This window comes from Thunnus thynnus, chromosome 3 (assembly GCF_963924715.1).
Source record: "Thunnus thynnus chromosome 3, fThuThy2.1, whole genome shotgun sequence".
Taxonomy (NCBI): Eukaryota; Metazoa; Chordata; class Actinopteri; order Scombriformes; family Scombridae; genus Thunnus; species Thunnus thynnus.
This window is the reverse complement of record NC_089519.1, coordinates 38,281,679-38,294,916: the sequence shown is the minus strand read 5'-3', so window position 1 is coordinate 38,294,916 and position 13,238 is coordinate 38,281,679. Positions and strand designations below refer to the sequence as shown.

The following is a 13,238-nucleotide window of genomic DNA, read 5'->3' as shown; positions in this document are numbered from 1 at the left end:
AAGTAACTAAAGCTGTCAAATAAATGTAGTGGAGTAGAAAGTACAATATTTCCCTCTGAAATGTAGAAAGTAGCATCACATGTAAATACTCAAGTAAAGTACAAGTACCTCAAAACTGTACTTAAGTACAGTACTTGAGTAAATGTACTTAGTAACTTTCCTCCGCTGGTTTTGGATAAAGTTAAAGCACAGCAACATCTTCTTCAATGGAATTTGTCGAAATTGTCTACCGACAACAGACATGATACATCACTTCACTGTTTTACAGCGTATCACTCCGCTAATCTAAATGATTACTACACCACAGGCAAGGTGCACAGTGTCATGTAGTTCCCAATATACAAACAGATAAAAACAATTTAAATACAGTACATATACCCGTTCATTATGAATATCGTCCCAATGAACGTGAATAAAATGAATAAATCTCATCGTACACTACGTATTAACCAGGGAGTCATCCTCAAGCCGATCACTTCATTATTTTATGATCGCAACATCTGACAAATAAATAAATATCCGGGTTAATGACAGCAGGTCGACTGTATTGACATTTAAAATGATCACAGAGAAAATTAGAGGAGAAAGCTTCTGTCATCACATCTGAATGAGCTACAAATGTGTTTTAAATCTGCTATAAAACAAGAAAAATGAAGAAGAAAAACAACTCTGAACTCTATTAAAAATGTGTCAGTTGAAGAACCAACGCTCTACTTCTGAAACGTTTCCTGCAGACGTTTTAATGGAGTCGTGTTGGAGCCGGTCATTTACATCATAAATGACAAAATTTTGATTTAAATCAAGAACTATATGACCAAAGATTGAGTCAACAGCACTTTGACGCTGAGACTGTTCACACTGGAAATGATATTAAACTGTGTGTAGGTTTGAGAATAATGCTGCTGCAGCTCATCCAGAAGGTGGTGTGTGTTTGATATGCAGATCCAGAAGGTTAAAAATACCCTGATAGAGTGAAGAGTGAAGGCGTCAGGAAGGCTGAGAGTCGATATCACAAACACGACCATAAAACATCTCCCTCAACACCTCCAAACCCCACTCCAGCTGAGATAACCTGTGATCTGTCATATCACATCACTAAAACTATACACCACTGGACAACATCACAAGTCAGATTAAGATGTCATTTCAACATCAAAACAACGCTACTAACAGTTTGGTGCTGCTTCTGTCATCAGTTCAGCTGCAGTTTAAAGTTTAAACCAACATCTGCTGGTCTCTTAAACCTCACTGTGGTTTCATCTGCACCTGCGTCTCCGTCTAAAGTCAGCTGAAATCACTGAACACCACTAGAGGTCGCTGTATCGGAGGTTTAACATCAATCTGTGCAGACCTGCTTTTAAATGAGGCTTAAGGTCACAGAGCTCACTCTAAAGGCAGATTCTTACCGCTCAAATAATTTGATTAACTTCTAAAAGTTTAAATCTTTCACCATGTTAAGACAACAGGAAGATAAGCATCAAACTAATGTGATCTTGTGTAAAAACATTTAAATGATGTCATATCTGCCTCAGCTCACCGTTGACTCCAGACAGAAAGTTACTGATTATCTGATAAACTGAGGAGGTTCAATCGAAGCAATAATGTCTGAAGTACCAGTACCTGCACAGTACTACACAGCATCATTACTACTACCATACACTGTACTACAACATAACAACTAACACTAACTGCATTATCTCATTATTATGAAATTACTACCTTAACACTACTACCACTAAACCATAAATACATCAGTGAAAAACCTCTACTCCCTTTAAACCTATCACATTACATCACCACATTATTACAATATTACATCACAACTTCCACTACTACTACTACTACCATCAGTACAATACCGCTACTCTCTTTAAACCTATTACATCACAACTACTATTACTATCACCGTACTACTACATAAACTCCTACATTATTTCTCCTGTATATCAATACAGAAACAATGTGACCATAACCACATCACTGCAAAACTACAATAATACAATATTATTACACTACTTCTACTACCACCATACTGTTACATAACCCCCACAAACTTGCGGCATTACCACCTTTCTTCATGAATATAAATTTATAGCATTTACATTATAAGTGACTGCAAAACTGCATTTTCACATTATTCTGACATTACTACAACACTACTACTACTTCCACAATACTACAACACAACTCCATCAGTGAACAGTATTATTACACCTTTTCTACATCAATACAAAATCACAATGACCAACATTATTCCAACAATACTGCAGTCATGTGTCAATATCAGATCATTGCAAAATCAATATAACATTAAATACAGTGACATCAATATATTACCATCACTGCACATTAAGACAACGAAAAAACATTATTTCAACATTATTACAACAGTACGGTATCATTTACTCGGCCATCATCATCACATCATTACAACGGGACCGCTGCAGCACTACATCACCTCACTTTAACATTACATCACAGCAGCATCAGAGATCGATCATCTCCTTCACATCTGGAGGAAAATCTGCTCATTACGCATAAACTCAGAGGAAACAGGTCTTTTTTGTCCCAACTATGAGCCTGTACTCACCGCTGGTCCTGACGCCGCAGCAGCAAGAGAAGAGAGTGCGTTCAGGAGGGAGAGCTGCGTCCGATAACTGCTCTAAATTTAACAGAAACAGACATTGTTCTAAACATGGCCGCATAGCAGCCTGTGCGCTGCTTATCGTCCCTCTCCCAGCGGGCCATGGCCATACAAGGCTCTGCGGGGCCCGGGGCCATCCAGCAGCTCCTCGTCTCCACCGACACGTGGGGGAGATAACAGCAAACAGCTAGTGGCAGCCTAACAGGCAGGAATGCTGGGATAAGTGTCCTCCTCACCCGACACATGACATCTGTGCAACCTTCACAGCAGCGATTTTCCACTTCCACCCCAAGGAGGAGGTATCCAAAAACCTGCAGGCCCCCAGAGGGTCCCGAGGTGTTTGCACAGCTCAGTCTGTAATAAACATGTTCAAAGATAAATGTTGTTCATCTGACAGAAGGAGGGACTCAACCAGACAGACTTGTTGCAGTAATAAAGGTGAAACATTTATGACAATCGCAAAAAACAAATTCACCTGAAACCCCCAAAACTAAACCTGAAGATCAGGTGTGGCAGCATTTTCATACTGACTGCATTACTGTAGTTAATGTCTGTGAGAGAGAGATGAAAAGACACAGAGAGCAAAGAGGGAGGTGGAAGAAGAGTTAAAACAAAGAGAGAAAGAAAACAGGAAGATGGAAAAAGATCAAACTGTTGACAGAAAGTCAAGAGAGTCAAGAGAAGACTCTGCTCACAATCACTCTTGATGACAGATGTCTATCATGAAAACTGTCAATGTGAGTCCGTTTCTACAATCCTTTAAGCATTAATGGTTTTTATTACAAGGTGAAGGCCGGTTTGTAACAAAACCTTTTGTTTTTGGTAGATAAAGCCATCAGGAGAACCAGCAAGTTTCCTCTTGGGCACAAACTGAGCTGATGCAGTGGAATAAAACCCCTAAAGAGAGGTGAGCTGTGGTGACTGTAGCCTCCTCTCATCTGACTTCCTGTTTTTTCCATGTTCGGTTTCCTGTCTGGTTCTGCAGCTCTGCTCTGTGGACGTAACTTTAACATTGTTTTAACACAAACCAACCCAGCTGCAAACTGTTGCTGACTCATTTCACATGAATAACAAAACAAAAAGGGTGGAGATGAAAAACTCAGAGAAAAGAAGTAAAAAATTATGTTCATATACGACTAAAATGGAACAGCAAATATGTTTTGCTGGAAACTTAATGCTGCTGGATTACATTTTCTCTCAACGTTATGACAAATTTTGTTAATTAACATATTAGACATTACACAACATAGCTAGCTGTCTGCACTTTTGACATGAAGCTCAACATGCTGTCTGTTTTGCACAATTGTCTGACTGCCATTAAAAACTGGATGGCTAACAACTTTTTACAGCCAAACGCAGATAAGACTGAGGGCCTTATCATTGCTTCAGGCAGCATAGCTTCCAAGGTGGCTCTGTGTATTGGGTCCCTTTCTTCAGCTGTCAGTCTAATCTTAGAAATCTTCAAATATATTAAATCATTAAGCTGTTCATGTTTCTTCCATTTAAGAAACATTGCCAAACTCAACTCTGTTGTATCACAACCTGAGCTAGAGATGATTATTCATGCTTTCATATCATCCCGGCTGGACTACTGCAGTTCCCTTTTCAGCTGCCTCAGCAAGTGATTCCTGGACCGTCTACACATGGTCCAGAACGCTGCTGCAGGCTGTTGAACAGGTCCAGCAAGATCTTATCATCTTTACATTTGCTTCCCATCAAGTTTAGGATTCGTTTTAAGGTTCTTGTTTTCACATATAGAGCCCTGCATGGTCAGGCAGCTGTGTACATCTCTGACCTGCTCCATCCTTACATCACCAGTAGGTCACTTAGGTCTTCTGACCAGGGCCTACTGGCTGTCCCTCACTCTCTACTGAGAGCAAAAGGTGATCTTTGAAGTGGTGGCTTCAACACTCTTCCTATAAACATACAATCTGCGGTCTCTGTTGACGCCCGTAAAAAGCAGCTGAAGACTCATTTATTCTGTACTGTCCAGTATTTGTATTTTGTGTGTTTTTAAGGTCTTTTGTCGCTTATGTTTTATTGTTTGTTTGTGTTTTACTGTTTTAGGGTCTTATTTTTTGACAGTTTTACCCTTGTGAAGCAGTTTGTGACCTTGCTCTGTGAATCTGATCTCATACAGCATAAATAACAATTATAATTTTTTAAAATAATTTCCATACCAACATTATATAACATTTTATGCGGGGTTCTATACTATGCATTTCTCTACAAATGAAGACAGTTTTATTTAAGAAATCAAATGTTTACTTACTTTAATTACTTTACTTACTTTACTTAATTGTGGTAAAATGTGACATGGTGGCCCAGGTCTACTCCTGCTGCTAACAGTGATCAGCGCCAGCAGTGTTTCTGACGTCTCTCACTGGCCTGGTCTTCCATTTTAAGAGATGCATGACACAAGGGTTTGTTCACATTTTTCTTACTAAACAAATGTCTTAAAATAACACTCACATGCATCTGTGCACACTGAACAGTTTTTGAACTTGAAATAAAGAATGTGTAAACCTCCGGTTGAAATAAAAACATGTAAATCTCAGGAGGGTTATTGCAGCAGAGGATTCAACACAACACAGTTTTATTTCCCGTCAGTGAAAACATGAACTCACAAACAAACTACAGACTCCTCAGTGTGAACTGAATGGTTCTATCTTCAGCTGCTGGATGAGAAACAGATTCCAGCTTGATGTTGCCAAAGTCCTTCTCACTCACTCACTCACTCACTCTCTCTCTCTCTCTCTCTCTCACACACACACACACACACACACACACACACACACACGTACAGTACAGTCAGTCCTGGTGCAGCAGTTACATTGTGTCTGTGCATCCTCTGAATGAACAGATATGAGACGAAACACAAGTGTCTGAAAACATAATTCATGTAAACCCCCATAAAGCCTCATCAGATGTGCGGTTGTAACATCAGCTACAGGTAGGTGCTGCTGCTCTCTGTCAGACACGTTTTTACACCATATTATTTATTTATTTATTTATTGAATGGGACAGTGTGCAGTTTCAAACATTAAAGATGCACTGCACCAGAGTTAGCTTGAAGCTAATTTGCAGCTGTAGTCCCCGACAAAAAACATACAACAGCACAACAAACAGTAAAAAGCAAAAAAAGACAAACAAAAACATTTGTTCACATTTTGACATAGTCTCTATTAAAAGTCTGCTGAATCAACTTTTAGCAGCTCTTGTTTGTACTACAGCCATGATTTTTTTTTATTTTACTTTTTTAAAAATTATTTTATTTGCACACACATAAGACTGTGTAAAATCCAGGTGATGAAAAATATGAGATTTGTCAGGAGAGGTCAAAAAGCCACAGGCTGATACAACAGAGTTCCCCTCAACTTAAAGAGAAAAACACAAAATAACAAAAAAGGAAGAAAAAAATCAAGCTAATAATTTTTTTTATTTTTTAAAACAAAGAAATGCATGAAAAACAATACGGGGAAAAAGAAGCAAACAAAAAAAAAAACTATATACTGTATACATGTCAAGAAATAATTAAACATCATGGATTAAATGTGATGCCAATTTCCTTTTAAAATTTTCTAAAGATAATAAGCTCTTGATAACGTATACTTTGGCTTCCTGTATCTGTACACCACAATATCTGAGGGAGTACTGGCCATGTTTGGTTTTGTAAAAAGGAAGGTGCTTAGAGAGATGACCAACCTTTCTAATATTATATCATATTACATGAATGAATTTTGGAATTAAATTTGAAGAATTGCTAAACAATGATGGTTGAGAAAAAAGCAAGAACATATATTTATATATATACACACACATCTGATGAATATTAATGTCATATACTGAAAAGAGGTTCAGTTTCTTTTTTTTTTCCAAGATTACTTTTTGGTTACCTTGCAAGGCAGCTGGATTTGCGAGATCACATGAGAATCCATCTCATCAGGCCAACTGTAGTTTGGACCAATCAGCGTCCTATGAGGAACTACTGGCAGCTACTGGCCGGACAGCAGGACAGACGCCTCGTTAGAGTTTGAGAAAGTTGCCAATCTTACAAACAGTTTTAGCAGCAAATCAAGTTTATGAAGATTGGAGGGGTATGTATTTGCTCTAACAATATTACCATCAATCAAATAGGGAATAATATAAAATTGTCAAACAGAGTCAAAAGCTGCACTAAGGGACTGTTCACTATTTATGAGAGGGAGGGGGTTGGTGCAAAACGGAGGAGGCACATCACATTATTTTTTAAGCACTGGGGAGGGACTTATGTTTTTTATTTTGAATAAGAGGAGGGACATACAACTTTAAATGGTTGCATTTTGTATTTATTTTAAATTTGTTTTTTCTTTTCAAAATACGTGTTTTACTGCTGTCTGGTGATGGGACTCAGAAAACGTTTCTGAGGAAATAAATCATTCAAACCTGCCTAATAAATTTCAGCAATGAGAGTGGTGTTTACGTCACCATGACTACATGGCCCATACAAACACAAACAAGTCAAGGGGGACTGGTAAAACAGAGAACAGATGAATGTCATTCTGGCTGACATAAAATCTTATTGTGAACATTACTGTCCATGCTGGCAGTTATTTGTCAGCTAGGAAAGCTACCATGGCTTTTTCCCTATAGGCCAACATTGTTGTTTGTTTTGTCAGCTGACAATTATGTGGTTGCTGCTGCTGGTTGACAGATTACTCAGATTACAGGCAGATTACACTCCATTTAAACACATAGTTTAAACAGTTTTCCTGGCCGTCGCTGTTATGTGTTCAGTGGTGCACTGGCGCATTGAAATGAAGCGGACCCAATAACAAGTTAGCAGACTTTTTTCAACACCGGGATTTTGTTTTCAAGTAACTTTCGTTAATGTGATCATCAAAGGGTACATTTTTTAAATCTAATAACGGCCGCCGTGCTGACTGATATTATTCTGGCTGCTGCTGCCACTTTTGTGTATGTTACTTTATTTGGAAAAATGGTCATTAATATGCAAATGTCGTTAATGTTGGCTGTGTGTATGCTGTGATGTGTGTGTGTGTGTGATGTGTAGGCTTATTAAATTTTGTTGGTTTTGTGTGGTAGGAGGGTGGCTGTCATGCATCCATATTCTGCTGAAGTGCACACAGCTTGTGTGATGATCAGGAGGACTGAACAACTGCATGTTTGAAGTAAGCTGGAACACAGCCAGATTGCAGGGAGCTGTATGTAATAGAGACCAGGCATGGACCAAAAGACTCAAGTGCATTTTTAAGCATGGATGTGGGTAAAATATCAACAGGACTGGAGGAGGTTTTCACACTGTCCACCAGATCAGTGAGGTCTTGCGGGGAAATGGGACAAAAACAGTCCAGAATTGACAGCCGTTGCATAAGTGGAGAGGAGAGCAGAAGAGGGGATAAAGCCCTGACTTCTCTATGTCATAAACTCATGGGTTGGGACTCTTTGTGTTCTTTGGGTTTTCTGTGTTACATTTATGTTGCCTAGTCATTTGGTTAAAGCTTGTTTATGTTGTTTGACTTTGTAAGACTTTCTTGCATTCTCTTGGATTGTGGTGTTGTGTACCTAGGTTTATGTGTTCTGAGATGGTTCGATTTATGCTGGGTTTTGGTTTGAGTGTTGTTTGTTCTGGGTTTCAGTTTGCTCTGTGTTTCCCTTGTGTGTTCCTTCACTCCTCCTGTGTTCATGTGCTCCTCCTCTCACCTGCCCTGCATTACCCTCGTTAGCCATGCCCCCCTCTGTGTTTTCCCCAGCCTATCAGCTCCTGGCCTGCCCACCTGTTCCTTGTTGTCTGATTAGTTCAGTTTTTAAGTTCAGTTTTCAGTTCAGTCCTGTTATGTTAAGTCTGTTCTGTAAGTTTTCGCTGTCCTGTTCATCCTGCTAAGCTCAGCCAGCTTTTGCTTTCTGTGTGCCATTCCCAGAATTAAAGAAGGTTTTCTTCAGCCCTGCTTTTGGTCTCTGCATTTGGGTCCACCTGCTCCAGAACTCCTGACACTCTAATCTCATCTACCAAGAAGGAGAGAAAATTACTGCAATCCTTATTTGACAAAACAGGCACATAAGGAGGTGCAGGAGTGACAATGTTGTTTGTAGCGTCAGACAGGACTTTGGGTTTGTCTTTACTGGTGGAAATATGATTGCAAAATAAGAAGCCCTCGCATCTTTATCCATGTTGTATAACTCGGTTAAAAGGTCTTTTTAGTAAAGACGGTGAACATGGAGCTCAGTGAATTTCCACAGTCGCTCTGCCCTCCAATATTTATACCAAAAACAATGAATGGTGTCATTTAACCAGGAGGATGAATTTACAGAGGGGACAAGTCACATTTTACAAGAAGCTACTTTATTCAAAACGGAGGAGGACTGAGTGTCAAAGAATTGAACTAGACAATCTACAGCTGCATGGAAAACAAGACTGTGCTTGGGCCAAAAGCTGCAGAAACACAACAAAACAAAACACAATTATGGTCAGTAACAGGCAGCACCTCAGAGCAAATGGATTCAATAATTAAACCACATGTAAAAACAAGGTCCAGAGGTCCCTTGTGTGTATGGGACCAGACAGCAAGCTGCGAGAGATGTCATCCACATGAATATTAAAATCACCATCCATAATAACTCTCAATCTTATGATGGAAGATGAAAAAAATCACTGAATTCAGATATAAAAGAAATGTTAAAATCAGGGGGTCAGTAAATTAAAATAGAATAAAACGGATTAGAATGACCAACTTTGGTTAACTGCAATTCAAAAGGGTAGAAAACTTCAGTTCTCATTGACTGTTTCTGAAATAAAAGGCTCTCGATTAAAGGGCTGTAATCCATACATCTCTGCCAAGTCGCAGGCAGAAACACTCAGAAAAAATTGAGTGAGCACTGAACAGTGCGATCTGAGGGGCGCAGACTCATTGTTAACAACAGCCCAGGCCAAGGGGCACAGGTACCACAGGTCTGATCTGCTGCACAAAGTGGAGTGTGAACGGGATGCCCTGTCCCTGTTAACTGTCTGTATAGAGAAAAAGTCCTGTGAGAGGGTTAATGACGGTTGAGGCTGGTGGAGAAAGCTAACAGTACTCAGCACTACTACTCAGTACTATTATAGCTGGAGATAGAGGTTTCGGAAGGGACGTGTGAGATGTAATCAGTCACGTGGGATGGACAGGTCAGCCCTGGACGGAATGTGATGACTTTATGGGCAGCAGGTGTGTTATGGAATGAAAAAAACTGTATTCCAGATTGTCGGAAAGCAGCTGTGTGCCAGCTCTGTTTAAATGGTAAATGGACTGTACTTGTATAGCACCTTTCTAGTCTTTCCGACCACTCAAAGCGCTTTTACACTACAAGTCACATTCACCCATTCATACACATTCATACGCTGAATGGGTACAGGGGCTACCATGCAAGGTCCCAACCTGCCAATCAGACGAATCTAACCATTCACACACTGATAGCACAGCCATCAGGAGAAATTTGGGGTTCAGTATCTTGCCCAAGGACACTTCGACATGCGGACTGGAGGAGCCGGGAATCGAACTGCTTATCTTCCGATTAGTGGACGACTCGCTTCACGTGCTGAGCCACAGCTGCCCCAAATGGAAACCATCTGCACCAAAGAGGTGACCTTGTTTACAGAAAAGGTTGAAATTGTCAACAAACTTCACATTGTTGGTGTCACAGGCAGATGAGAGCCAGATGTTGAGGCTGAACAGCCTCAGACATTTCTGTGGGACTGTTTGAGGATGTTAAGTAGATGGGTGAAGTCTCAGTATAACAGCTCAGACTGCTGATTTCAGATGCCATTTGTAACAACATGAATGAGGACCCTGTCAACCTTGGGATAGGGATTTAAGATGCCTGAGAGTTTATCAGCAATGTCTTGTACAGTAGCGCCTGGGAAACAGAAAATGTGTGCTCTGCTGACTCTCATTTCTGATTATCGAGTCACCAATAATGAGAGTTGATGGGGGAGATGGCACCTGCTAATGGGGGCTGTGGGAGTGGACAGCAGCTCGGCATTTTCCCTCACTAGTTACTGGCTTGGTATGGCGGTGATGGGATGAAGCCTGGCGCTGAGACCTCTGTCGCTGGATGGCAGCTGGTCCTGGCAGGGCAGCTGACTCCTCTTCAAGGGCTTCCAGACCAGCAGAGACATGCTAGGGTGGAGATGGGGCTACAACTTTATCCCCATTGCGAGGTGGATGTGTAGTGAAGTTGGCTGGACACCAATGCTGGGGTTTTACCCTGGGAGGTAAGAGAGATGGAAGAGACCACTGGCCCACTGCTAGTGAAGGGGAATCTTCACCCAGGATGTCAAAAAGGTTCATCAACTGGATGTCCTGTGTTGCAGGAACATGAGAGGAGGGAGGGGAGAGTCTCTCCCTCTTCTTGTTGCGGTCACCAACCACCTCCCAGTGCTCTGGGTTTAATGGAGTGGAGCAGCTAATCAGGGATTTTGGTTTAGCCTTGAGCCTGCTCTTCAGCACTGGTGATGGTGCCCTGTGCTGGACCTCCAAAAATGATTGTGTCTAAGAGTTTTTCAGCCTCTTGGATTTTATAGAGGTTGTGAATTATTTGCTCCACCTCAGCGAACTTCTCGCTGAGACAGAGACAGCTCTCACAGCCAAAAGGCAAGGTAAGTGGAATCATTGTGTTTGCTCAGCTTGTTCCTCTGAATAGCCTAAAAACCAGATGTCCCATGGCTAAATCCTATTATCCAATAAAAGATATTGTTAAAAACAACCAATATCTAAAAACATGAAATGTAAAAAGTAGTTCAAAGTCAGAAAAAAGTCAGTTTAAAGGTCAATTTTTGAGAGAGCTTTCTGGCAGCGAAACACAACCACTGATGAGGAGGATGATGATGATCGGGAAGCGTATTAAGTCACACTTAATAATATCAGTGTGTTTCATGTCTGTGTGTTTGGATCAGCAGAACAGTTGAAGGATTCATAAGTGAGTGAATATGAAGGTAGCTTGACAGTAAGACGAATTTTCCCACCCTAGTGGAGAGTGAAAGGACGGGTTCACAATTTTTCAAGTGTGTGTTAAAACAGCAGTCAGGTGTCCATATTAACAGTGAAAGAAGTTTTTCTCGCTGTAATTGTTTCTCCTGTTCATACTGGATATTAAAAGATCCTTCAAATGTGCTTTCAATATAAGTGATGGAGGCCAAAACACACAGTGTGTCCACACAGTCATTTAAAAGTTGATGTGAAGCTTCTATTCAGCTTCAGCAGTCTGAGTTAGTCATATCAAGTGGATATCTGACACATTTACAGTCTTTTTAGCATCAAATTCCCTCTTTGTGTTTCCTCGGACAGTGTTTCCCTGTTGAGCTGCAGTGGAAATATAGTAACAAAAAGAGGGACTTTGGCACTAAAAAGACTGTAACGTTGAAAGATATCTACTTGATTTGACTCATTTGGACGCTGATGCTTCATATTAGCTTCAGATTAACTTTTAACTACATTTTTGCACAGAAGGAGGACGGTGGATTTTGTCCTCCATCACTTCCATTGTAAGGTCATTATGAAGGGATCTTCTAATGTCTCTTGTTTTAAGAAAAAAAAGCTGTGAAACTGTAAATCTGTCCTTTAATGATAAATCAGCAGTCTTACTGGTGAATTGGTTTCCCAGTAGCTTTGAGCAGTGAGGTGACAGAGTTTATCTCTGCTGACTGATTATCACCACTGACATTCCTCCATAGCCTTTATTTTTACCCCAGCATGTGTGTGTGTGTGTGTGTGTGTGGAGTTAAGATGTTTTGTAGTGTTCTGGTCTTTGTAATGCTTACAACTGCCTCTTAAACCTTCAGTGCGGAACATTTACATATAAATGAATGTCTATCACTGCCAGATAAATCTCTCTGTATTTCAAAGTATACAGAGTTTTTAAATCATGGCAGGCGCGACATTCCCATACTGGCCGTTTGGATGTTAATCGTGCAGCTCTTCTAGACTTTCTAAATGTTATAGGAGTGATTGAATGAAGTTCTGATAGTGGAGCAAGTCATTCAGCAGGGGTTCTGTGATGCTCAAAACAATTTATCCACCCTTTTACAATTGTAACAGTAGGTTATGGCCAGTATGTACTGGCCATCAGCTATACGGGGACAAATCCCGGTGGACAGTCAAAACATATCTGTTTTTACTGGCCCACTGTGTGCCTGTCATTCGGGGTGCACATGAGAGCTGCTTCAGACCAAATCAGGCATTGCAGTGCACCGCTGCAGGGTTAAGCGGAGGGGTGGGGATGTTTGTGCTCTAGAATGTAACTGCTGTGAAACAATCAGAAAATGACATTTTATTGATCTGATTCACTAGCTATCTCGTTACCACCACTCCCTCTCTTCATTCACCTTCTAGCTAACTCAACCACAGCTTCTCTCTCTCTCTTTTTTTTTATCGTCTTTTTTTAAAATGAGTCGGGAAGCCAACAGCAAGGTCTGACTGTACTTTCAACACTGCCTGAGAACAAAGATGTTACTGGGATGAGGGGAGGACATTTCTCTTTGTTTGATAATCACAGCCGAGCACCCCCTTTACTCTCACTGCCAGAAGGGGGAGACAAAATTCCTGCAGTCCAGCTTTAAATT

General features: G+C 40.6%; 1 protein-coding gene across 4 annotated transcripts in view; it reads right to left on the bottom strand.

The window, feature by feature from the left end:
- slc8a1a (solute carrier family 8 member 1a) overlaps positions 1-2,750 on the bottom strand; it is a 28,987-nt gene extending 26,237 nt beyond the window's left edge. For all 4 annotated transcript variants that reach the window (XM_067585770.1, XM_067585772.1, XM_067585773.1 and 1 more), the window contains exon 1: positions 2,591-2,750. The gene's annotated coding sequence lies outside the window, so the exon portion shown is untranslated. The remainder of the gene's footprint in view (positions 1-2,590) is intronic.
- Between the last annotated feature and the right edge of the window lie 10,488 nt (positions 2,751-13,238).